Here is a 25,343-nt window from a genome sequence, read left to right on the forward strand (position 1 = left end):
TTTATGATTGTGTTTGTGTGTGTTTATGTCTGTGTTTGTGTGTGTGCTTATGTTTGTGCGCGTGCGTTTATGTTTATGTTTCTGTTTGCAGTTGCGTGTGCGTTTATGATTTTGTTTGTGTTTATGTTTGTGTTTGCGAGTGTTTATGTTTATGTTTGTGTTTGTGTGTGTTTATGTTCATGTTTTTGTGAGCGGTTATGTTTGTGTTTGTGTGTGTTTATGTTAGTGTTTGTTGTGTGTTTATGTTTGTGTTTGTGTGTGAGTTTACGTTTATATTTTTGTGAGTGTTCATGTTTGTGTGCGTGCATTTATGTTTATGTTCGTGTGTTTAAGATTGTGTTTGTGTCGGTTTATGTCTGTTTCGGTGTCTGTGTTTGTGTATGTGTCTGTGTATTGATGTTTGTGTTTGTGTGTTTAAGTTTGTGTTTGTGCATGTGTGTGTTTATGTTTGTGTTTGTTTTTGTGTGTGTGTTTATGTTGCGTTTGTGAGTGTTTAGTCTGTGTTTGTGTGTTTGTTTATATATGTGTTTGCATGTGTGTTTATATTTGCGTTTGTGTGTATTTATGTTTATATTTGTATTTGTGTGTGTTTAAATTTGTGTTTATGTGTGTTTATGTTTGTGTTTGTGTGTGTTTGTGTTTGGGTGTGTTTATGTTGATGTTTGCTTTTGTGTGTGTGTTTATGTATGTGTTTGAGTGTGTGTTTATATTTGTGTGCCTGTTTATGCTTGTGTGCGTGCTTTTATGTTTGTTTTTGTGTGTGTGTTTATGTTTGTGTTTGCGAGTGTGTGTTTATTTTTGTTTTTGTGTGTGTTTATATTTGTGGGTGTGTTTATGTTTGTGTTTGTGTGAGTGTCTGTACGTTTGCGTATGTGTATGTTTATGTTTGTGTTTGTGTGTGTCTGTTTGTTTATGTTTTTCCAAGTGTTTACGTTTGTGTGCCTGCGTTTATGTTCATGTTTGTGTTTGTATGTGTTTACGTTTGTGTTTGTTGTGTGTCTATGTTTATGTTTCTGTGAGTGTTTATGTTTATGTTTGTGTTTGTGTGTTTATGTTTGTGTTTGTGCTTGTGCGTGTGTTTATGTTAGTGTTTGTGTGAGTGTTTATGATTGTGTTTGTGTGTGTTTATGTTTGTGTTTGTTTTTGTGTGTGTTTATGTTTGTGTTTATGTGTGTTTATGTTTGTGTTTGTGTGTGTTTATGTTTGTGTGTGTTTGTGTTTATGTTTGTGTTTTTGTGTGTTTATGTCTGTGTTTGTGCGTGTGTTTATGTTAGTGTTTGTGTGAGTGTTTATGATTGTGTTTGTGTGTGTTTATGTCTGTGTTTGTGTGTGTGCTTATGTTTGTGCGCGTGCGTTTATGTTTATGTTTCTGTTTGTGGTTGCGTGTGCGTTTATGATTATGTTTGTGTTTGTTTGTGTTTATGTTTGTGTTTGCGAGTGTTTATGTTTATGTTTGTGTTTGTGTGTGTTTATGTTCATGTTTTTGTGAGCGGTTATGTTTGTGTTTGTGTGTGTTTATGTTAGTGTTTGTTGTGTGTTTATGTTTGTGTTTGTGTGTGAGTTTACGTTTATATTTTTGTGAGTGTTCATGTTTGTGTGCGTGCATTTATGTTTATGTTCGTGTGTTTAAGATTGTGTTTGTGTCGGTTTATGTCTGTTTCGGTGTCTGTGTTTGTGTATGTGTCTGTGTATTGATGTTTGTGTTTGTGTGTGTTTAAGTTTGTGTTTGTGCATGTGTGTGTTTATGTTTGTGTTTGTTTTTGTGTGTGTGTTTATGTTGCGTTTGTGAGTGTTTAGTCTGTGTTTGTGTGTTTGTTTATATATGTGTTTGCATGTGTGTTTATATTTGCGTTTGTGTGTATTTATGTTTATATTTGTATTTGTGTGTGTTTAAATTTGTGTTTATGTGTGTTTATGTTTGTGTTTGTGTGTTTGTGTTTGGGTGTGTTTATGTTGATGTTTGCTTTTGTGTGTGTGTTTATGTATGTGTTTGTGTGTGTGTGTTTATGTTTGTGTTTGTGTGTGTTTATGTTTGTGTTAGTGTGTGTTTATGTTTGTGTGTGATTATGCTTATGTTTGTGTTGGTGTGTGTTAATGTTTGTGTTCGTGTGTGTGTTTATGTCTGTGTTTGTGTGTTTGTTTATGTATGTGTTTGTGTGTGTGTTTATGTTTGTGTGTGTGTTTATGTTTGTGTTGGTGTGTGTGTTTATGTTTGTTTGTGATTATGCTTATGTTTGTGTTGGTGTGTGTTAATGTTTGTGTTCGTGTGTGTGTTTATGTTTGTGTTTGTGTGTTAATGTTTTTGTGTGTGTTTATGTTTGTGTGCATGTGTTTATGTTTATGTTTGTGTTTGTGTGTGTTTATGTTTGTATTTGTGCGTGTTTATGTTTTTGTTTATGTTTGTGTTCATGTTTTTGTTCATGTGTTTATGTTTGTTTTTGTGTGTGTATTTATTTGTGTGTGTGTATTTGTTTGTGTTTGTGTATGTGTTTGCCTGTGATTGTGTGTTTGTTTATGTCTGCGTTTGTGTGTGTTTATGTTTGTGTTTGAGAATGTGTTTATGTTTGTGTTTGTGTGTGTGTTTATGGTGGGTTTCTTTTTTTGTTTATGTTTGTGTTTCTGTTATTGTTGTATTGGTGTGTGTTTATGTTTGTGTTTGAGAATGTGTTTATGTTTGTGTTTGTGTGTGTTTATGTTTGTGTTTGAGAATGTGTTAATGTCTGTGTTTGTGTGTGTGTTTATGTTTGTGTTTGAGAATGTGTTTATGTTTGTGTTTGTGTGAGTGTTTATGATTGTGTTTGTGTGTGTTTATGTTTGTTTTTGTGTGTGTTTATGTTCATGTTTGTTTGTGTTTATGTTTGTGTGTTTATGTTTATGTTTGTTTTTGTGTGTATGTGTTTGTGTTTTTGTGTGTTTATGTCTGTGTTTGTGTGTGTGTTTATGTTTGTGTTTGTGTATGTGTTTATGTTTGTGTGTGTGTGTTTGTGTTTGTGTTGGTGTGTTTGTGTTTGTGTGTGCGTTTATGTTTGTGCGTGTATGTGTTTATGTTTGTGTGCGTGTGTGTGTTTATGTTTTGTGCGTGTGTGTGTATTTGTGTTTTTGTGAATGTTTATGTCTGTGTTTGTGTGTGTTTGTGTGTGTTTATGTTTGTGTGTGTTTATGTTTATGTTTGTTTTTGTGTGTGTGTTTAAGTTTGTGTTTGTGTGTTTGTTTATGTATGTGTTTGTGTGTGTTGGTGTGTGTTTATGATTGTGTTTGTGTGTGTTTATGTCTGTTTCTGTGTATGTGTTTATGTCTTTGTTTGTGTGTGTTTATATTTGTTTGTGTGTGTGTTTATATTTCTGTGTCTGTTCATGTATGTGTGCATGTGTTTATGTTTGTGTTTGTGTGTGTTTATGTTTGTGTCTGTGTATGTGTTTATGTCTGTGTTAGTGTGTGTTTAAGTTTGTGTTTGTGCATGTGTCTGCGTATTGATGTTTGTGTTTGTGTTTATGTTTGTGTGCATGCGTTTATGTTTGTGTTTGTGTGTGTGTTTCTGTTTGTGTTTGTGTGTGTGTTTCTGTTTGTGTGTGTGCATTTATGTTTATGTTTGTGGTTGTGTGTGTGTGTTTATGTTTATGTGTGCGTGTGTGTTTATGTTTGTGTGCGTGTGTTTGTGTTTGTGTGTGTTTGTGTTTGTGTGTGTTTATGTTTGTGTATGTCTATGATTATGCTTGCTTTTGTGTGTGTGTTTATGTTTGTGTTTGTGTGTTTATGTTTGTGTGTGTTTATGATTATGCTTGTTTTTGTGTGTATTTATGTTTGTGTTTGTGTGTGTTTATGTCTGTGTCTGTGTGTGTTTAAGTTTGTGTTTGTGCCTGTGTCTGTGTATTGATGTTTTGTTTGTGTTTATGTTTGTGTGCATGCATTTAGGTTTGTATTTGTGTGTGTTTATATTTCTGTGTCTGTTTATGTTTGTGTGCATGTGTTTACGTATGTGTTTGTGTGTGTGTTTATGTTTGTATGTGTGTCTATGTTTATGTTTGTTTAAGTGTGTGTGTTTATGTTTGTTTTTGTGTGTGGTTATGTCTGTGTTTGTGTATGTGTTTATGTTTATGTTTGTGTGTGTGTTTATGTTTGTATTTGTGCGTGTTTATGTTTTTGTTTATGTTTGTGTGTGTTTATGTTTTTGTTCATGTGTTTATGTTTATGCTTGTTTTTGTGTGTGTATTTGTTTGTGTTTGTGTATGTGTTTGTCTGTGATTGTGTGTTTGTTTATGTCTGTGTTTGTGTGTGTTTATGTTTGTGTTTGAGAATGTGTTAATGTCTGTGTTTGTGTGTGTGTTTATGTTTGTGTTGGTGTGTGTGTTTATGTTTGTATTTGTTTGTTTGTGTGTTTGTTTATGTTTTTCTGAGTGTTTATGTTTATGTACATGCATTATGTTTATGTTTGTGTTTGTGTGTGTGTGTGTTCATGTTTGTGTTTGTGTGAGTGTTTATGGTGGTGTCCATGATTGTGCATGTGCGTGTGTTTATGTTTGTGGGTGTGTTTATGTTTATGTTTTTGTGTGTGTTTATATTTGTGTGTGCGCATTTATGTTTGTGCGTGTGTGTTTATGTTTGTGTGCATGTGTGTGTTTATGTTTGTGTGTGATTATGCTTATGTTTGTGTTGGTGTGTGTTAATGTTTGTGTTCGTGTGTGTTTATGTCTGTGTTTGTGTGTTTGTTTATGTATGTGTTTGTGTGTGTGTTTATGTTTGTGTTGGTGTGTGTATATGTTTGTGTTTTTGGTTTTATGTGTATTTATGTTTGTGTTTGTGTGTGCTTATGTTTATGTTTGTTTTTGTGTGTGTATTTGTTTGTGTTTGTGTATGTGTTTGTCTGTGTTTGTGTGTTTGTTGATGTCTGTGTCTTTGTGTGTGTTTATGTTTGTGTTTGAGAATGTGTTTATGTTTGTGTTTGTGTGTGTGTTTATGTTTGTGTTGGTTTTTTGGTTATGTTTGTGTTTATGCTTATTTTTGTGTTGGTGTGTGTTTATGTTTGTGTTTGAGAATGTGTTTATGTTTGTGTTTGTGTGTGTTTTCGTTTGTGTTTGTGTGTGTTTATGTTTGTGTTTCTGTGTGTTTATGTTTATGTTTTTGTGAGTGTTTATGTTTGTGTGCATGTGTTTATGTTTATGTTGTGTGTGTTTAAGTTTGTGTTCATGTCTGTGTGTGTTTATGTTTGTGTTTGTGTGTTCATGTTTGTGTTTGTGTGTTTATGTTTATGTTTTTGTGAGTGTTTATGGTTGTGTGCATGAGTTTATGTTTATGTTTGTGTTTGTGTGTGTTTAAGTTTGTGTTTGTGCATGTGTGTGTTTATGTTTGTGTTTATGTTTGTGTTTTTGTGTGTTTATGTTTGTGTTTGTGTGTGTGTTTATGTTTGTGTTTATGAATGTGTTTATGTTTGTGTTTGTGTGTGTGTTTATGTTTGAGTGTGTTTATACTTATGTTTATGTTGGTGTTTGTGTTTATGTTTGTGTTTGTGTGTGTTTATGTTTATCTTTGTGTTTGTGTGTGTTTTTGTTTGTTTTTGTGTGCGTTAATGCTTGAGTGCATGTGTTTATGTTTTTGTGTGTGTTTAAGTTTGTGTTTGTGCATGTGCGTGTGTTTATGTTTGTGTGCGTTTATGTCTGTGTCTGTTTATGTGTTTAAGTCTGTGTTTGTGTTTATATTTGTGTTTGTGTGTTTATATTTCTGTGTCTGTTTATGTTTGTGTGCATGTGTTTATGTTTATGTTTGTTTTTGTGTGTGTTTATGTTTGTGCTTGTATGTGTTTATGTCTGTGTTTGTGTATGTGTTTATGTTTGTGTTTGTGTGTGTTTATGTCTGTGTCTGTGGATGTGTTTATGTCTGTGTTTATGTGTGTCCGTGTTTGTGTGTTTATGTTTGTGTTTGTGTGTGTTCAAGTTTGTGTTTGTGCATGTGTCTGTGTATTGATGTTTGTGTTTGTGTTTATGTTTGTGTGCATGCGTTTAGGTTTGTGTTTGTATGTGTTTATATTTCTGTGTCTGTTTATGTTTGTGTGCATGTGTTTATGTTTATATTTGTGTTTGTGTTTGTGTGTGTTTATGTTTGTTTTAGTGTGTGTGTTTATGTCTGTGTTTGTGTGTGTTTATGTTTGTGCTTGTGTGTGTTTATGTCTGTGTTTGTGTGTATGTTTATTTTTATTTTTGTGTGCGTGTTTATGTCTGTGCATATGTATGTGTTTATGTTTGTGTTTGTGTATGTGTGTCTGTGTGTTTATGTTTGTGTTGATGTTTGTTTTTGTGTGTGTGTTTATATTTGTGTTTGTGTGTGTTTATGTTTTTTAAGTGTGGTTATGGTTGTGTTTTTATGTGAGTGTTTATGGTTGTGATCATGTGTTTATGTTTATGTTTATGTGTGTATAGGTTTATGTTTGTGCATGTGCGTGTGTTTATGTTTGTGTTTATGTGTGTATTTATGTTTGTGTTTGTGTGCGTCTATGTTTGTGTGTGTTTATGTTTATGTTTGTTTTTGTATGTGTGTTTATGTTTGCGTTTGTATGTGTTTATGAATGTGTTTGTGTTTGTTTATGTATGTGTTTGTGTGTGTGTTTATGTTTGTGTTTGTGTGTGTGTTTATGTTTGTGTTGGTGTGTGTTTATGATTGTGTTTGTGTGTGTGATTATGCTTATGTTTGTGTTGGTGTGTGTTAATGTTTGTGTTCGATTGTGTGTTTATGTCTGTGTTTGTGTGTGTTTAAGTTTGTGTTTGTGCAAGTGCGTGTGTTTATGTTTGTGTTTGTGTGAGTGTTTATGATTGTGTTTGTGTGCGTTTATGTTTGTGTTTGTGCATGTGTCTGTGTATTTATGTTTGTGTTTGTGTTTATGTTTGTGTGCATGCGTTTAGGTTTGTGTTTGTGTATGTATATGTGTTTATATTTCTGTGTCTGTTTATGTTTGTGTGCATGTATTTATGTTTATGTTTGTGTTTGTTTGTGTGTGTTTATGTTTGTATGCGTGTCTATGTTTATGTTTGTTTCAGTGTGTGTATTTATGTCTGTGTTTGTGCGTGTATGTTTATTTTTATTTTTCTGTGTGTGTTTCTGTATGTGCATGTGTATGTGTTTATGTTTGTGTTTGTGTATGTGTGTCTGTGTGTTTATGTTTGTGTTTATATTTGTGTTTGTGTGTGTTTCTGTTTGTGTGTGTTTATGTTTTTGTGTGTGTTTATGTTTGTGTGTGTGTTTATGTTTATGTTTGTGGTTGTGTGTGTTTATGTTTATGTTTGTGTGTGTGTTTACCCGTGTGTATGTTTGTGTGCGTGTGTGTGTTTATGTTTTGTGCATGTGTGTGTTTGTGTTTGTGTGTGTTTATATCTGTATTTGTGTGTGTTTATGTTTGTGTTTGTGTGTGTTTATGTTTATGCTTTTTTTGTGTGTGCTTATGTTTGTGTATGTGTGTATTTATGTTTGTGTTGTGGATGTTTATGTTTGTGTTTATGTGAGTGTTTATGTTTATCTTTGTGTTTGCATTTATGTTTGTGTTTATGTGTGTTTTATGTTTGTGTTTGTGTGTTTATGTTTGTGTTTGTATGCATGGTTATGTTTGTGGTTGTGTGTGTTCATGTTTGTGTGTGTTTATGTGTGTGTTTATGTTTGTGTATGTGTGTGTTTATGTTTGTGTTTGTGTGTGTGCTTATGTTTGTGTTTGTATATGTGTTTATGTCTGTGTTTGTGTTTGCATTTATGTTTGTGTTTATGTGTGTTTTATGTTTGTGTTTGTGTGTTTATGTTTGTGTTTGTATGCATGGTTATGTTTGTGGTTGAGTGTGTGTTTATGTTTGTGTGTGTTTATGTGTGTGTTTATGTTTGTGTATGTATGTGTGTGTTTATGTTTGTGTTTGTGTGTGTGCTTATGTTTGTGTTTGTATATGTGTTTATGTCTGTGTTTGAGTACGTGTGTGTTTATGTTTATGTATGTGTGTGTTTTTATGTTTGTGTTTTTGTGTGTGTGTGTATGTATGTGTTTGTGTATGTGTGTGTTTATGTCTGTGTTTGTGTACGAGTGTGTTTATGTTTGTGTACGTGTGTTTGTGTCTATGTTTGTGTGTGTGTTTATGTCTGTGTTTATGTCTGTGTTTGTGTATGTGTGTGTTTATGTCTGTGTTTGGGTATGTGTGTGTTTATGTCTGTGTTTGGGTATGTATGTGTGTGTTTTTGTTTGCGTGTGCATTGATGTATCGGTATGCCTTACTTGGTTTCTTTTTGTTTGTGTAGGTGACTTTCTTTCATCCTTATTTCTGTCACAGTTTCCGTGCCTGCATCCCACTGTGTTTCTGTGTGTATGTATTTCACTCTGCATCTTTAAGTGTCTGTGTCTGTCGGTGTGTTTGTCTGACTCTGTGTTGATGAGTGTGTGTGTGCGTGTGTTTGTCTCACCCTTGGTTTCCATTCCTCCTGCACTATTAGCAACTGCAATGAAGCCTGTACTAATCTGTCTGTGGCTGTGAATCCATTCGCAGCCAATCACAGTGCTTAATCTCCCTGAACCCTGCCTGCTGCAGCCTGAATATCAACAAGCCAATGACGCAAATGCAAGAAGCAGAGCTGAAATGGGAAGATTAATGGCAATCCCATTGCACTGTATGATCTACTCAGAGTCGCAAATCATCTTTGAAGGTGTTGCTTACAGCCTGAGGCACAAAAGACATATGATGGGCTCATCCGTTGGGTCTGTTTGATGCAAGGAGACTTTATTTGCAAACATCCAGTTTGATAGACTGATCTTAAAAAACTTCAGACTCATCTCACTAGTTCTGCTATTAACTATTTCACTATGCACTCCCATTTATACTGAATGAAATACTTGGTCAGGTGTCTGCGATACTGCTTTGGGAGAATGTTTTCACGGCTGTTCTCAGCAACGTTTCCATTTGCAGGGGTTGATAGAGAATAGCCCAAGCTACTCTTGGAGACAGACATTAATGTTCCCCACCCTGAGTACCTTCTGTGTCCTTGCAACCCTCATATCTTGAGGGTGGACAGTAACCTGATAATCGTGTGTGTGTGTGTGAGCACGTGTGTGTGTTTGTGTGTGTGTGTGCGCGCGCGTGTGTGAGCACGTGTGTGTGTTTGTGTGTGTGTGTGTGTGTGTGTGTGTGCGCGCGCGTGTGTGTGGGTGTGTAGGTGTCCTTGTTCATGTTTGACATGATGCCATGAGACAATGTAGAGTCTGGAGTCAACGTTGAGGACTCCCTGGGCAACTCTCCTGATTCTATTCCACTGTGCGGTCACTCTGCTGGTGGGACAGGACTTATCCAGGAATGGTGGTGTCTAGGATATTCCCTGTGAGGAATGATTCTGTGACTCCACTCCCTGCTTTTAGTGCCAGTCCCCTGAAGTTGGTAAGGAGGACTTGTCAGGATGCATTTGCTGTTGTCGTTTCCCGTGCCGAGGTCGAAGCCAAGTGGTCTGTCCAGTTTTAATCCCTGTCTTAGGCTCTTTAATAGTTGATACAACTAAATGGCATCCTTGACCATTTCAGAAGTACAGAGTCAGGTGGGTCATGTGGAATCCAGATCAGGTAAGGATGGTAGTTTCCTTCTGCTAAAGGGTATTAATGAACCAGATGTGTGCTTTGCAACAATTGATAATGGTTTTTGTTAGATTTTTAATTTGGTTTGAATTCAAGTTCCACCATCGCTTGGTTCTCTGAATTAATTACAAGTCCACTGACAAAGTCACTGCGCTGTTGGAACTGGGTGTCAATGAACTCTTGTCTAGCTTGTTGTGCCTGTCACTGCACTGTTTTGTTGTGCTGAATCCTTCTGCCTAATGTGCTCTGCCTCTCCCTCATCAGAAGATTGCTCCCATTCTCCAGGTTCCTCAGGCTCCAGTATATCCTGCCTTTGCCTGCTCCAGTTTGTAGAGCGCCCACCGTGCTAGGATTACGCTGCCACACTGACAGTGCTTCCTGCCCAAGCCAAAGCACAGAGTCTCTTGCATGGAAATGAGATGAGGTGTGTGATATGGCTCAAATTGCACTGTTAACAGCCTTGATAGAGTTATGGAGTCAGAGAGAGTTACAGCAGAGAAACAGACCCTTCAGTCCAACTCATCCGTGCCCACCAGATATCCTAAATTAATCTAATCCCACCTGCCAGCACTTAGCCCATATCCCTCCAAACTCTTCCTATTCATTAACCCATCCAAATGCCTTTTAAATGTTGTAATTGTACCAGCCTCCACCACATCCTCTGGCAGCTCATTCCATACAACACCATCCTCTGCGTGAAAAAGTTGCCCCTCAGGTCCCTTTTGAAATTTTTCTCCTCTCACCCTAAACCTATGCCCTCTAGTTCTGAACTCCCCAACCCCAGGGAAAAGACCTTGTCTAGTCACCTTATCCATGTCCCTTATGATTTTATAAATCTCTGTAAGATCACCCCTCAGCTTCCGACGCTCCAAGGAAAACAGCCACAGCCTGTTCATTATCTCCCCATAGCTCAAATTCTCCAACTCTCCAACGTCCTTGTAAATTTTTTCGGACGTTTTCAAGTTTCACAACATCTTTCCGATAGGAAGGAGACCAGAATTGCAAACAATATTCCAAAAGTGGCTTAACCAATGACCTGTACAGCCGCAACATGACTGTAGTGAGTTGAGGACTGACTGATCCTACACAGATCCCCAGTGGATTCCTTGGAAGCAGCAAGTTGCTGAAAATTTCCAAGCAGCTGTCACCTTGCTGGGCATTGGGATATGCTGGCCACCCAATCCTCCCTCCCCAGAAGTTGGCATTGTTCACTGATAGTGTCCAGAATGCCCTCAGCCTGTAACCTCACCTGGAGGAAATGATGTCAATGATGGTAAGCTCCGATCCTCCGGTACCCTCTCCATTATCCTGCAGGTTGACGCGGGTCCTGGCCTTTCTCACACGTCTGTCCATCCTCCATTTCTCAGTGTTTTTGCAGCAGCACCGTCTCAGTCATGTTAGCCTCTGCTGTAACATGTAGACCCTCCCATCCCTGTGATCAGGCAAAAGGAAGAAACCCCACTCAGGGCATTGATTGTAGGCCATTTCCCATTGCCAGTCCACATGAGAGTACAGGTTACGCTTGGCACAGTGTGTCTCTGGCTCAATGTGATAATGGAGGAACCCCAAACCTCCAAGACCACGTGTTCTTTGCATTTCCTGTTGACCCCATCAGTTCCTGAGCTCCCACACATTCCCACCCATTTAGCTCTTTATCTCCCAACATTACTCCTGAGCCCTGCCCCTATAGCTTAGCCATGCCAAGCCAAGCATTGTGCCAATCATCACACTGTACTGTCTCTCGGTTGAAGTAAGAGTGGTGTGACTATCAATGCTGCCCCAACCCCTGCGCCAATCTATGTCCTCCAATGTAGTATTGTCTCCCACCCTTACATGTTGAGTTTACCTCCACACAAAGATTGCCCCCTCTGCCTCTCAGTGTTCTGATGCCAATCCCCACAGTTGACTTTCCCAGCTTCCCTGTCACTACTTGGCTTAAGCCGAATGGATCCAAAGGACTGACTGTGGTAACCGCTCTGACTGAGTTGGACAGACAGTCATGGAGTCATACAGCACAGAAACAGACTTTTGGTCCAACCAGTCCATGCCGACCAAACAAAACTAGCCCCATCTGCCAGAGTTTGAACCATATTCCTTCATGTGCTTCCGATTCATGAACTTATCCAAATGTCTTTTAAATGTTGCCCACCATCTCTTCTGGCAGTTCATTCCAAACACGAGACACTCTTTGTGTCAAAAAAAGTTGCCCCACGTGTCCATTTTAAAACTTTCTCCTCTCGCCTTAAAAAATGCCCCCTAGTGTTTGGACTCAGCTACTCCAAGGAAAAGACCATTGTTGTTCGCCTTATTTATGCCTCTCATGATTTTATAACCCTCTATATGTTCACTTCTCAACCTCAATAGATGAGTGACTAGGGCCCAGGCTGATCTCTGTGCAGTTCCTAGCTTTATCAATGGATGCATTGAGTACAAGAACGATGAGGTGATGTTGAACTTGTGCAAGACAGTTGTTAGACTTCAAGTGCAGTATTTTTTTTAGATTAGATTCCCTACAGAGTGGAAACAGATCCTTCAGCCCAACAAGTCCACACAACCCTCTGAAGAGTAACCCACCCCCCTCTGACTAATGCATCTAACAACTATGGGCAATTTAGCATCTTTGGACTGTGGGAGGAAACCGGAGTTCCTGGAGGAAACCCACGCAGACACGGGGAGAATGTGCAAACTCCACACAGTCAGGCGCCGACGGCTGGAATCAAACCTGGGACCCTGGCGCCGTGAGGTAGGAGTGCTAACCACTGAACCACCATGCCACCCTGTGTATTCTGCACAGTTCTTGGTGCCACGTTATAGGAAGGAACTGAACCCATTAGCTAGAGAGCAGTCGCAATTTAAAACTTCAGTTATAGGAGTTTTTCTTGCTTGAAGGAGATCTGATAGTTTTCAACAACATGAGCAGACTAGAGAGTGTAAAAATGGAGAAACCGATCCTGCTTGTAAAATGATCAAGAAAGAAAGGGCACAGATTTGAAATGAATTATAAAAGAAGTCAATGAGATGACAGAAGAAGAATTTACTCACACAACAAAAGTGTAGTGGAGGCAGGTTCAGTTGAGACTGGGACCATTAGGTTGAGGCGATTAGATGATGATTTAAACAGTGCAGAAGTGTATGTGGAAAGGGCTAAGGAGTGGCACTGAATCACAGAATGGTCACAGTGCAAAAGGAGGGCATTTCAGGCCATCTTGTCTGCACCAGCTCACTGAACATTTTGACTTCATGACCATGATGTTCATTTGGGGAGACAGTGCAGACAAAATGGGCTGAATGGCCTCCTCCTAAACTGTAACAATAATGTAATTCTGTGAATGGATGGTACACTCCTTCTCAATGGCTTCCATTTTCCGCTCTCGAGTACCTTGTTTTCTCTACCATCTTTATTTCACGATCTTATTGAGGATTTCATCTTCAGGGAGAGCACCAGAGGCTGAGGGGTGACCTTATAGAGGTTTATAAAGTCAAGAGAGGAATAGATAGGGTGAATAGCCAAGGTCTCTTCCCAAGGGTGGGGGAGTCCAAAACCAGGGGGCAAGGGTTTAAGGTGAGAGGGACAAGATCTAAAAGGGACCTGAGGGGCAACGTTTTCACACAGAGGGTGATATGTGTATGGAATGAGCTGCCAGAGGAACTGATGGAGGCTGGTACAATTACAACATTTAAAAGGCATCTGGATGGTTATATGAATAGGAAGGGTTTGGAGGGATATGGACCAAGTGCTGGCAAATAGGACTAGATTAATTTAGGTTATCTGGTTGGCGTGGACACGTTGGACAAAAGAGGCTGTTTCCGTTCCGTACATCTCTATGATTCTATGACTCGAATATTTTCACCCTTATCAGTGATTGTTATTTTGATGAGTGAAACTTTCAATTATAAAATTGTTTTTGACTCATTGCCATTCTGTACCAGACAGGTACCTGCGTCAATATTAACCCCATTTCAAAAGCATGATGCATTCTTTTGTCGGATAAATTGCTGTCAAGTAATTCAATGCCAGTCTCTAATGAAATCTCTTAATTGCTTATTTTAACTGTGAGTTTTTCTGATTTAGAATGTGCTGCCTGAAAGAACAGTGGAGGCAGATTCAACAGTCACTTTCTGAAGAGAATCAAATAAATACTCAAAAGGGAAATGTTTTGGGGCTAATCTTCAAGGAGCTGGAACAGACTTGAGGGGCTAAATGGCTTCCTCCTGTGTTGTATTAACCTTTAGTTCCATGACTACTGCAATTACCAACTGCCTGGGTCAGCCCACAACATTTTATTTGGACTTATCTTCCCTTACTAACAGGTAGAGTTTGACAATTAGCATTTTTTCCTTGTTGTTCAATGGGATGTAGGTGTCACTGGCTAGGCCCGCATTTATTACCAATCCTTAATTCCCGAGTGACACATTGCTGTAGGTTTGGAGTTATACACATGCCAGACCAGATCAGGCAAGGATGGCAGATTTCCATCAGAAAAGGGTATTCATGAGCTAGTTTTTTTTTAAAAAACAAAAGTCAATAGTAGTTTCACTGAAGTTAGTGGCACGGTGGCTCAGTGGTTAAGCACTGCTGCCTCACAGCACCAGGGACCCAGGTTCGATTCTGGCCTCGGGCGACCGTGTGGAGTTTGCACATTCTTCCTGTGTCTGTGTGGGTTTCCTCCCACAATCCAAAGATGTGCAGGTTAGGTGAATTGGCCATGCTAAATTGCCTGTGTTAGGTGAAGGGGGGAATGTGTCTGGGCGGGTTACTCTTCGGAGGGTCGGTGTGGACTTGTTGGGCCGAAGGGCCTGTTTCCATACTGTAGGGAATCTATTCTAATTACACTAGCTGCAATGGTGAGATTTGAACCAAAAACTAGCTAGCCTGAATCTTTCAATTACTATCACAGTGTCTATGCCATAGTTTCCCTTTAGAGACAAATGATGCTGGAATCCAAGGTAGACCAAGCAGGGGGCTGGAGGGACACTGCCTGGCTCGCTGTGTTCTTCTAGCCTCCTGCTTATCTACCATGGTTTCTCTTTAGGATTACAATTTAAACAGACAACGGCCACTTGATATTTGAATAGCCCCTCCCTCAACCACTAGCTCACTGTTGTACTGTGTAACATCTATAACTTATATGGCAGCAACTCTTTGAGAGTCCCTTGACAGCACCTCCCTAAGCTGGGGACTTCCATCTCGATGACGGGGGCAATGCCAGTACCTTGAAGGTTCAGTCCACATCACACACCATTCTGCCTTTGAAATGTTTTGCTTGCCTTTTATAGTTACTAGGCCAAAATCCTGTAACTCCCTCCTGGCGTGTTACAATGTATGGACGGCAGCAGTGAATGACCGCATCTAACCACTATTTTGATAAGACAATCAGAAATGGAAATGGTTACTGGCCTTGTCTCTGGTAGCCCCAACCTACCAATGAATAATCAATAGGCATAGGTTCATAGTTCATAGACAGGGTGATGAAGAAGGCATTTGGTACGCTTGCCTTTATTGGTCAGTGCATTAGGTACAGGAGTTGTGAGGTCATGTTGTGCCTGTAGAGGACATTGGTTAGACTATTTTTAGACTACTGTGTTCAATTCTGGCCTCCCTAGTATAGAAAGGATATTGCTAAATGTGAAAGGATTCTGAAAAGATTGACAAAGACTGGTGCCATAATTGGTGAGTTTGAGCCAGAGGGAGAGGCTGAATAGACTAGAGCTGTTTTCCATGGAATATCGGAGGCTGAGGTTTATAAAATCATAAGAGGCATGGATAGAGTGAATAGCCAAGGTCACTTCCCAAGGGTGGGGGAGTCCAAAACCAGAGGGCATGGGTTTAAAGTGAGAGGGACAAGATCTAAAAGGGACCTGAGGGGTAACTTTTTCATTCAGAGGGTGGTGCGTGTATAGAATGAGCTGCCAGAGGAAGTGGTGGAGGCTGGTACAATTACAACATTTAAAAGGCATCTGGATGGATATATGAATAGGAAGGGCTTGGAGGGATATGGGCCAAATGCTGGCAAATGGGACCATCTGGTTTGCACGGATGAGATGGCAGTTTCCTTGCTGTACATCTCTATGTCTCTAAGACCTCTGTTGACTCAAACTAATGCCAAGACTGTTCTGATACCTGAAGGAAGTCTCCGCCTTTTCATTGGGAGACATGGGATTTTTGACCAAAGATTATGAATCAGCAAAATTCGTGAAAATCATTTAAAGAGAAATCAATAAGCATTTGAAAAAGAATATTTGAAAGCATACAGAAAGAGCAGGATGTGGGACTCAGTCATGAGCCATTTCAGACAACTGATAGAGGCATGAAAGGCTGGTTGTGTTGGGAAATTCTCAAGTTAATTTGCTCCATTATTGATTGGGGTCAATTCATTTTGGGTGATATTCTGGGAGAGGTGCTTTCTTCCTTGCATTTACAAAAGATCAAATGTCATCAGAGGCGAAAACGCTGGATAGTTTTATTGTTCACTTTACACGATCCATTCCTGAGTAGGCTGCCTATCCAGAATTAATCTATGTACTGTCTGCAAGCAAGTTATATTTTGTCATTGAGAGTTAATAGTCTGATGTAAGGAAGTCCACAGCAGCCTTCAAACTTTGGTGATGTTTCGCAATAGTCCAATAATTTTCAGAGTTAGGTCTACTTCTCTTCATCATTTACTCTGGTGACATTTGTCTTCAATAGATTCTTTCCTGTGTAAGTGATCAATCCCAAATTAATTTCCCTGTAATTTGATATTGATTGGTTTGACTGTGCATGAATCATTCTGAGTTCATGATGTATTTTCAACAAAATTCACACTGCTAAAGCAGGTTTCATGTCCATTCTTTTTATCCCAGTTCTCCCAGGCAGTCATTATCCCAGCAATTCCCATTCCATTGGTCTTAATTTGTCTTTATTCCTGATGTGGAGGTTCCGATGTTGGACTGGGTGGACAAAGTCAGGACACCAGGTTATGGTCCAACAGGTTTATTTGAAATCACAAGCTTTCAGAGTCTACATATTTCAAAGTAATATGAAAGTGTTCCTCACAAACGTCACCGTACACAGCTTACAGAAAGCATTGCCGTATGCTGCTTTTACAAAGTCCATGCCTGAGGATCCGCCCATCTGGATTCACTCGTATCCTCAGTTAAAAGCACTTTGCCAAGGAGTCTAAGATCACAGTGAGAAAAGTGAAGGAATAGCAAGATCTTACCAAGTTAGGATAGTGACTAACTTGAAGATGAACTTGCAGGAATTGATGTTCCCACGTGCCTGTTGCCCTTAGCCTCTGAAAGAATCTCTACAGTGTGGATGCAGGCCATTTGGCCCATTGAGTCCACACTGATCCTCCGAGGAGCATCCCACCCGCCCTACCCCCATCACCCTTTTCCATGGCTAATTCACTTAATCTGTACATCTTTGAACTGTGGGAGGAAGCAGGACACACCCACGCAAACATGGGGAGAATTTGCAAACTCCACACAGACAATCACCCGAGGGTGGAATTGAACCCGGGTCCCTGGTGCTGTGAGGCCATGAGACTATGTGATAGTTTTCCTCTTCCGCACCAGGCAGTATCCAACAATCCCAACCAGGAGGGGATGGTGGCAGAAATCTGCCAGACAGCTCACTGTGACAAGTGGTGTTGTCTTCATTGCCTCCTATATTCTGGCAGTGGTGGCTTAGAGATTTCTTTAGACCCCACAGTGAGATGTCTGCTCATGCAACCAATCAGCACCTGGAAGAGCTGAACATTCAGGAACACAGCAGAAGAAAAGCATGTGGCCAGGTTCAACAAGGCAAAATAGCGTACGGGTCATTGCTAAAGGCATTTCAGATCTGGTGAGAGGTTCACAGCAGCAAGAGTGAGCTCAAAGCAGGAATATGAATCACTCCAAAGCAGTTACACATTGCATTAGAACATAGAACATAGAAAAATACAGCGCAGTACAGGCTCTTCGGCCCTCTATGTTGCACCAATCCAAGCCCACCTAACCTACACTAGCCCACTTTCTTCCATATGCCTATTCAATGCCCGTTTAAATGCCCATAAAGAGGGAGAGTCCACCACTGCTACTGGCAGGGCATTCCATGAACTCACGACTTGCTGAGTAAAGAATCTACCCCTAACATCTGTCCTATACCTACCACCCCTTAATTTAAAGCTATGCCCCCTCATAATATCTAACTCCATACGTGGAAAAAGGTTCTCATGGTCAACTCTATCTAAATCCCTAATCATCTTGTACACCTCTATCAAGTCACCCCTAAACCTTCTTTTCTCCAATGAAAACAGCCCCAAGTGCCTCAGCCTTTCCTCATACAACCTTCCTACCATGCCAGGCACCATCCTGGTAAACCTCCTCTGTACCCGTAGCAGTGCCTCCACATCCTTCCTGTAGTATGGCGACCAAAACTGCACACAATACTCCAGATGCGGCCGCACCAGAGTCTTATACAACTGCTGCTGGGTGTGCTGCTGATGACCTGAAAGGTCAACCAGAGAATAAAAGGGGATCAGAGGTTCCATGAGTAAAGTTGAAATCTTCAACGGGGCAGCGAGAAACATAGAGAATAGGCTGGAGAAGCTAGAGTCAAGTGAATCACTCCCAGTCCCAGTATAGTGAGTTGTCATTAACAAGCTGGAAGGGAAACCAAAGGCTGCAGAAACAATGTGAAGTCTGGCTGCAGACCCAGGAATGTTGCAAAGCCAGAAATATAGTGACAAGGGGGAAACTTAGACAATCAAGAAGGCAAAGTATAATGGAAGAAGAAAATCCAGAGACAATGCGAATGGAATGAGCTGCCAGAGGATGTGGTGGAGGCTGGTACAATTGCAACATTTAAAAGGCATTTGGATGGGTATATGAATAGGAAGGGTTTGGAGGGATATGGGCTGGGTGCTGGCAGGTAGAACCAGATTGGGTTGGGATATCTGGTCAGCATGGACAAGTTGGACCAAAGGGTCTGTTTTCATGCTGTACATCTCTCTGACTCCATGATTCCATAATCGAGGCCACAGAACATGTGGGAGATCTATTGCTAAAATCAATGTAAAAGTGAAAGCATTTATTTAAACCACACAGCATGCAACGAATCCAGGGAAAGAAACATGGAAGCAATGGGGATTATTACCTAGAGCCACAGACCTAGCTGAATCACTCAGGAAAAACTGTGAAAGGAATAGGATATATCTTATACAAAGATAGTGGGACCCATTCAGTAAAATCATTAGGAGAACACAGTCCTAACTAAAGCCATTGACAGTGGAATTCACTGAGTAAAGAAATGTGGATGATTTATTAAGACTGTGGTTAGTATGATTCAGCTAAGGAAGGCAAAAAATAAAAGGAAACCCGCATTTTACTCAAAAAAGATAGGTGTCATCCATTTTGTTCACAAAAGATGAGAATCCTCCATTTCGAGTAGATTAGATTACTTACAGTGTAGAAACAGGCCCTTCGGCCCAACAAGTCCACACCGACCCGCCGAAGCGTAACCCACCCATACCCCTACATTTGCCCCTTACCTAACACCATGGGCAATTTAGCATGGCCAATTCACCTGACCCGCACGTCTTTGGACTGTGGGAGGAAACCGGAGCACCCGGAGGAAACCCACGCAGACACGGGGAGAACGTGCAAACTCCACACAGTCAGTCGCCTGAGTCGGGAATTGAACCCGGGTCTCAGGTGCTGTGAGGCAGCAGTGCTAACCACTGTGCCACCGTGCCGCCCGACTGTAAATGTTTCAAAACGCCTTCAGTATGACGTATATAGCAGTAACATATAGGTATATTTCTGAATGAAAGTACATTAGGAAGTCATCAGTCGAAAATAATATTGCCAGAAAAGTTTAATACAGAGATAGGCCAAACAGAACACAGAATTGGACAACTTGGAGAAACCAATTTTGTGATACAGAATTGAGGATAAATCAGAGGCTGAGCAAATAAATATATTTTTGAATACAATTGGAAATATAGCTGATGATGTTATAGCTTACTAAGGTATACAAGAAATAACACATACTTTTGATCAAGTTTTGATATCTGTGATACATTGCTTTTTATCTTAACCTCAGAACAAATAAAACTATCAAAAGAGCAAAATTTAATCAAAGAGTTGAACATCCGTAGATAATTTCATTAATGATTTCCATAGATTATTGGAAAAATATGAACATAGTGATTTAAAGTCTGAGTTTAGATAAGACAGAATTATTGTTGGAATTACTGATAAGTCTTTGTCGGATTTATTTCAGACAAAGTTTAACTCTAGCCAAAAGTATTCAGTCCCATAGTCAGTGTGCCAATACAGCTTTAAGAGAAATGCTCCCGAAACCATCACTGCATCACAACATGTGACCTGAGGGTATGAAGGTCTCAGACTCCACCTTATCACAAGCCACTTGAAGCATGACAACTTGATGGTACCTTGCTTCTGTTTGTAACCTAATAGCTTAGTGTTAGCCTGGATACTGATGTGCCTGTGAGTCGAATACACATGGAGCTGAATCACACCAGAAATCGGCTATGTGTAATCTTTGGTGAGTTTCATGGAGGATTCCTCTCTGCAAAGCCTAACATGTTTTCCCACACTATCACCTCCCATTTGACTATTCTATATCATTGAGTATATTCAAGACTGAGATAGATAGGTTCTGGAGTATCAAGAGGATCAAGGGTTACAGGGAGAAAGTGGGAGGATGGGCTTCAGAAACCTAGCAGCCATGATTGAATGGTGGAGCAGACTCAAAGGGCTGAATGGCTGAATTTCTGCTCCGATGTCTTATGGTCTTATGGTCTTCTCTCTCCCACTGCAGACAGTGGTTCTTATCAATGTCAGGATTGTGAGTTTTGGCATCATCTTTGATGCCATGAAGCCAGTTGAGTATTGGCAGAACAGAGTTGACCTTCATCATTCATCTGGTGGGACAGCAATGAAAAAACAATATTATGCTGGGCACATTGGTGGCATAGTCAACACACCCTTGTGCATTCGGCTGCACATTCCTGCGTCTATTGCTGTTAAAGGATCTGACCACATTACTTTCCTATCCTTAACCATATCCCATTTTACTGCCTGTTCAAACTCACTGTTACTCTATCCCCAAAACCCACTGTAGCCCATCTTCTCATCTTCTCTGTTGCCAGACCTGCTGAGTTTCTCCAGCACTACCTGTTCTTGTCACAAACACAGCTTGCATAGGCTTCTCAGAACAGAAATGATTGCTTGCCTTTTGAGCACCAACAAGTCTTCAGTCAATGAATGACTGACGCATTCCCATCTCCTGGGATTGGCTGTGGATTCAGGCAGGTCAAAGGCAGGTGATGTGACAAGCTTTACCTTGAGGGGGCAGGAGGAGTCTTCATGCACTGGGCTCCAACATCCTGCAATGTCCAGTGAGGTATCACACCCTCTCCCCCCATCATCCTTTCCCAAATCACTCCTTCACGATCCTCCCATCCCCTCAACAACTTGCCATCTGTTCACAGTCTTGCACAAGCTTCCTATCATAACCATTTCAGGCCGGAGCCTTTCATCAGGAATGAAGTCCAGCCTCATTCCCAATGAAGGGCTCTGGCCTGAAACATCGATTCTCCTGCTCCTTGGATGCTGCCTGACCTGGTGTGCTTTTCCAGCAACACACTCTCGACTCTGACCTCCGGCCTCTGCAGCCCTCACTTTCTCCCAGGAGGATACACCACTATAGAGCATCCACAGAATAGATTTTGGTCTTGGATAACAAGAAAGGATGATGTCAAACAAGACAACAACATTTGTTCAGGCAGAAGGCTGGGATATTAGGGAGCTGGTACAGGTCAAGCTGCACCCTCTGAAAGTGAGAGCACAACTCCTTGTCTCTGCCCTCAGACTGTGTGTGGCATTAGTAGAATGAGTGGAGCCAATGTAATGCAAACATTAACCCATTCAGAAACATGACCTTTTACAGCATCTTGCTCATACTGCAGTCCTGCGGTATTACCATATGATATCCACCATTCTGGTGAGTCAGTTAATCTTACCAATGCCAATCTATCTAACTGTCATGTTTCCTTGGGAAATGGCCTCCAATTGCACTAATATTACACAAAAGTATTGTGCACTCCATTTTGTTCACTTTCTCTTGGCGGGTTTCAGTTTGTTCTTGGTATGGTTGGTGTTCATCTTTCTGCCATTCACACCTTCTTTAGCACATCTATCATTTCCTTACTTTTTCCTTTACCACTGCCTTTGCCACATGTCCTTTTCAATCTGCACCATGCCAACTCTAATGAAAAGTTATCAACATGAACTCTCTGCTGAGCATTTTGAGTATTTTCTGTTTTTATTTCAGACTTCCATCCCGCCTGGTATTTTCTTGGTCTGATGTTTGTTCACCCTCTCTTCTTTAGTGCTGGCAGATGGGCACAAACAATTTGTCACCGGATAGGCGTCAGGGTAACTTACGCAAACAGAGACCTTCACAAACACCAAGCACCATCTGAACTCAAAAGAACTCTGCCAATTCACAAAGCCTGGCACCAGGATCCCTGTGAGTCTCCAAGATTTGTGCATTTAAAGGAACATGGTGCCAGTGACTCTCATCATCAAGGATTGCCCGTGCTGACCGAGATGAAACAGATCTTTCCCTTTACCAGTAGCTTCTCTTCCAACAAAGATGTTCAACCACTTGACAAAGGATTGAAACTGAGTGAGCTACCGCAATCCCAACCCTTAAGTTTCACAGAACTTGACCTCATTGGCATATTCCCACATCCTCCCCATACAGCTTGATACCTTTAATACCGAAACACGTATCTATCTCTTTCTTGAATATATTCAGTGGCTTGGCCTCCACAGCCTCTGTTGTAGAGAATTCTCAGGTTCATTCCCTTAGAATGAAAAATCAAACTCCAGGATTTTTGCTGAGCTTGATTTGCCTATTTATAAACTCATGTGGGTTTGGTCCAATCCTGTTAATGCATTGTGAATATTGTGTTATCACGTCTTTTATGATGTGAAGCTAACTGCTCTATAATTCTCTGTTATTTATTTCCCATCTGTCTCCTTTTAAATACTGGGGTTATATTTGCCACCCACCAATTCATAAGAATTGCTCCAAATTCTATCGAATTTTGGAAGGGGATCTCCTAATTATCCAGTATTTCCAGGACCATTTCCTTTCATACTCAGGGATGTGGATTATCAGGATCTGGCTCCTTATCAGTCTTTAACCCCATTAATTTACCCAGCACCATTATCTTATCAAAACTGAATTCCTTCAATTCTGCTATCTCACAAGAGCCTTGGTTCCCTGACATTTGTGGGAGGTAATATATGTCCTCTTCAGTGAAGAAAAGCCTAAAATATCTATTCAATTCTTCTGCCATGTCTTTGCTCCCCATTATAATTTCCCCAGCTTCAGATTGTAAGGGGCCTAGTTTTATCTTTGCTAATCTTCTTCTATTCACTGATTTATAGAAGCTTCTGCAATTAGTTTCTATGTTCTCTGCAGTTCAATTCTCTTGTTCTATTATCCCCCTTGTGGTCAAACTTCTAGTTCTCTCTTGCTGAGTTATAAAATCCTCCCAATCCTCAGGTTTGCTGCTTTTTCTGGAAACTTTACATATCTCCTCTCTGGATCTAATATTATCCCTATTTCATTTAGTAAGCCATTGTTGAATTGACTTTCTGTGTTTTATGGCTGAAGGCACTGGGTGCTACAAAAACTTTAAAAGCTCTAACAGTATTGCAGCAATATTAATTGAAGATTTGAGTTTCAGAATTACCAGTAGCCCTTCTGAGATGTTGCAAACATTGACAACGCTGGCACCCCCCAGCAATGTGAACATTTTGTCCATGGAAAGCAGAACAAATCTAATTACTGCCCCATCAATCTACTTTTGATCATTAGTAAAGTGAAAGAACATGTTGGTGATAGTGCTATCAAGCAGCACTTGCTCATTGACTCTTGGTTTAGGTTGAGCAGGGCTGGTTGATTCCAGAGCTCATTACAAATTTCGTCCAAACATGGATGAAACAACAGAATTCAAAGGATGCGGTGAGAGTAGCTACCCATAATGCCATAACAGTATTGACCAAATGTGACAGCAAGGAGCCCTAGCAAAGCTGGAGTCAGTGGGGATAAGTGACCATGCAGTGGATAGTGTAAGTGATAGCTGTAAGGTCCAAAATGATGTAGATGGAGGTCAGCTCCAGTAAGTGTGAGGTAATACGTTTAGAGGGTGGGGGGGGGGGGGGCGGTCAAACAGTTAAAGGGAATACACAGTAAACAGGAATATACTGAAAGGGAAAAATGAAGTGAGAGATCTTGGTGTGGAAGTGCAAAGGTCCCTAAAAGTAGCAATACAGGTAGGTAAGGCTGTAAAGAAGACAGGTGGAATGCTCTCCTACATTGGCAGAGATATAGAATACAGAAGTGGGGATGTAATGATGAAACTGTATAGGTCACTGGTGAGGTCACAACTGGAGTATTGTGTGCAGTTCTGGTCCCCATAATAGCTCTGGAGGGAGTGTAGAGAAGATTGACAAGCATGTGGCCAGGGCTAGAGAATTGTAGCTACGAGGTTTTCCTTGGAACAGAGAAGGCTGAGGGTGACCTGATTGAGGTGTATAAAACTGAGAGGGGTAGAGATAGAGTAGACAGGAGGAATCTGTTTCCCTTGACAGAGTTCAAAAACCAGGGTCATAGATTCAAGTTGAGTGGCAGAAAGATTAGAAGGGACATGAGGAAAAACTTATTCACACATCAGGTGGTGGGTGTCTGGAATTCACTGCCTGAGCTGCTGGTGGAGACAGAGACCCGAAACTCTTTAAACAGTACCTGGATCTGTACGTTAAGCTGCAGGGCTATGGGCTTTGTGCAGGAAGATGGGATTAGGAAGGGCAGCTTGTCGTCTTTGGGTCAGCATGAACAAGATGGGCCAAACGGCTACCTTTTGTGCTGTACCATTTCAATCGTGCTATGTGCTCCAGAATTCCACACTGCAGCTTGCAAACATTGCAAAGATGTCTGGCTGCATTGGTGACATGGTAGACTGTTTGCAATCACTGAAAACAGTACAAAAATCAAAAATAAATTAGAGTCTTTTCTGGAACTAACTCTCAAGCATTTTCCATTTTTTTATTGTACAAGGTCAGGCCTTTGAAAGCTGTGAACAAATTGAAAATAGTTGTTTTTCACAAATGTACTGCTTTATTGTGTGTTCCTTTAACAGCGTCTTTGTGTTTGTAAGAGTCCCCTCAGCTCTCTTAATCTTCCACTTAACACAGAATTGAGTATGAATCCCCTAGGATTGGCCTCATCATGAGGTCACTGCATGTCGTGGTCCCTCCCAACATCAGGGTGCTGTCACAGTTCACATATGGGGCTTATTGATGACAGCTAGGCTGGACATAAACATTCCGACTGCCACCGAGGTGGAAGGTTTGAAGGAAAGGCTGCATAGGCCCGGACTGTTTTTCCCTGGAGGATAGGAGTCTGTAAGGTCATTTTGTTGAAGTTTATAAGATCACGAGGGGCACAGATAAGGTCTGTTCTGTGGAATAGGAGAATCAAATACTAGAGGGCATAGGGTTTAGGATGAGAGGAGAGCGTCTATGAAGTGAGCTGCCAGAGGAAATAGTGGAGGGGGTTAAATTTCAACATTTAAAAGGCATTTGGACAGATACATGAGTAGGAAAGGTTTAAAGGGATATGGGTTGAGAGTGTGTTGCTGGAAAAGCACAGCAGTTCAGGCAGCATCCGAGGAGCTAGAAATCAACGTTTCAT

Source organism: Hemiscyllium ocellatum, chromosome 25 (genome assembly GCF_020745735.1).
Source record: "Hemiscyllium ocellatum isolate sHemOce1 chromosome 25, sHemOce1.pat.X.cur, whole genome shotgun sequence".
Taxonomy (NCBI): Eukaryota; Metazoa; Chordata; class Chondrichthyes; order Orectolobiformes; family Hemiscylliidae; genus Hemiscyllium; species Hemiscyllium ocellatum.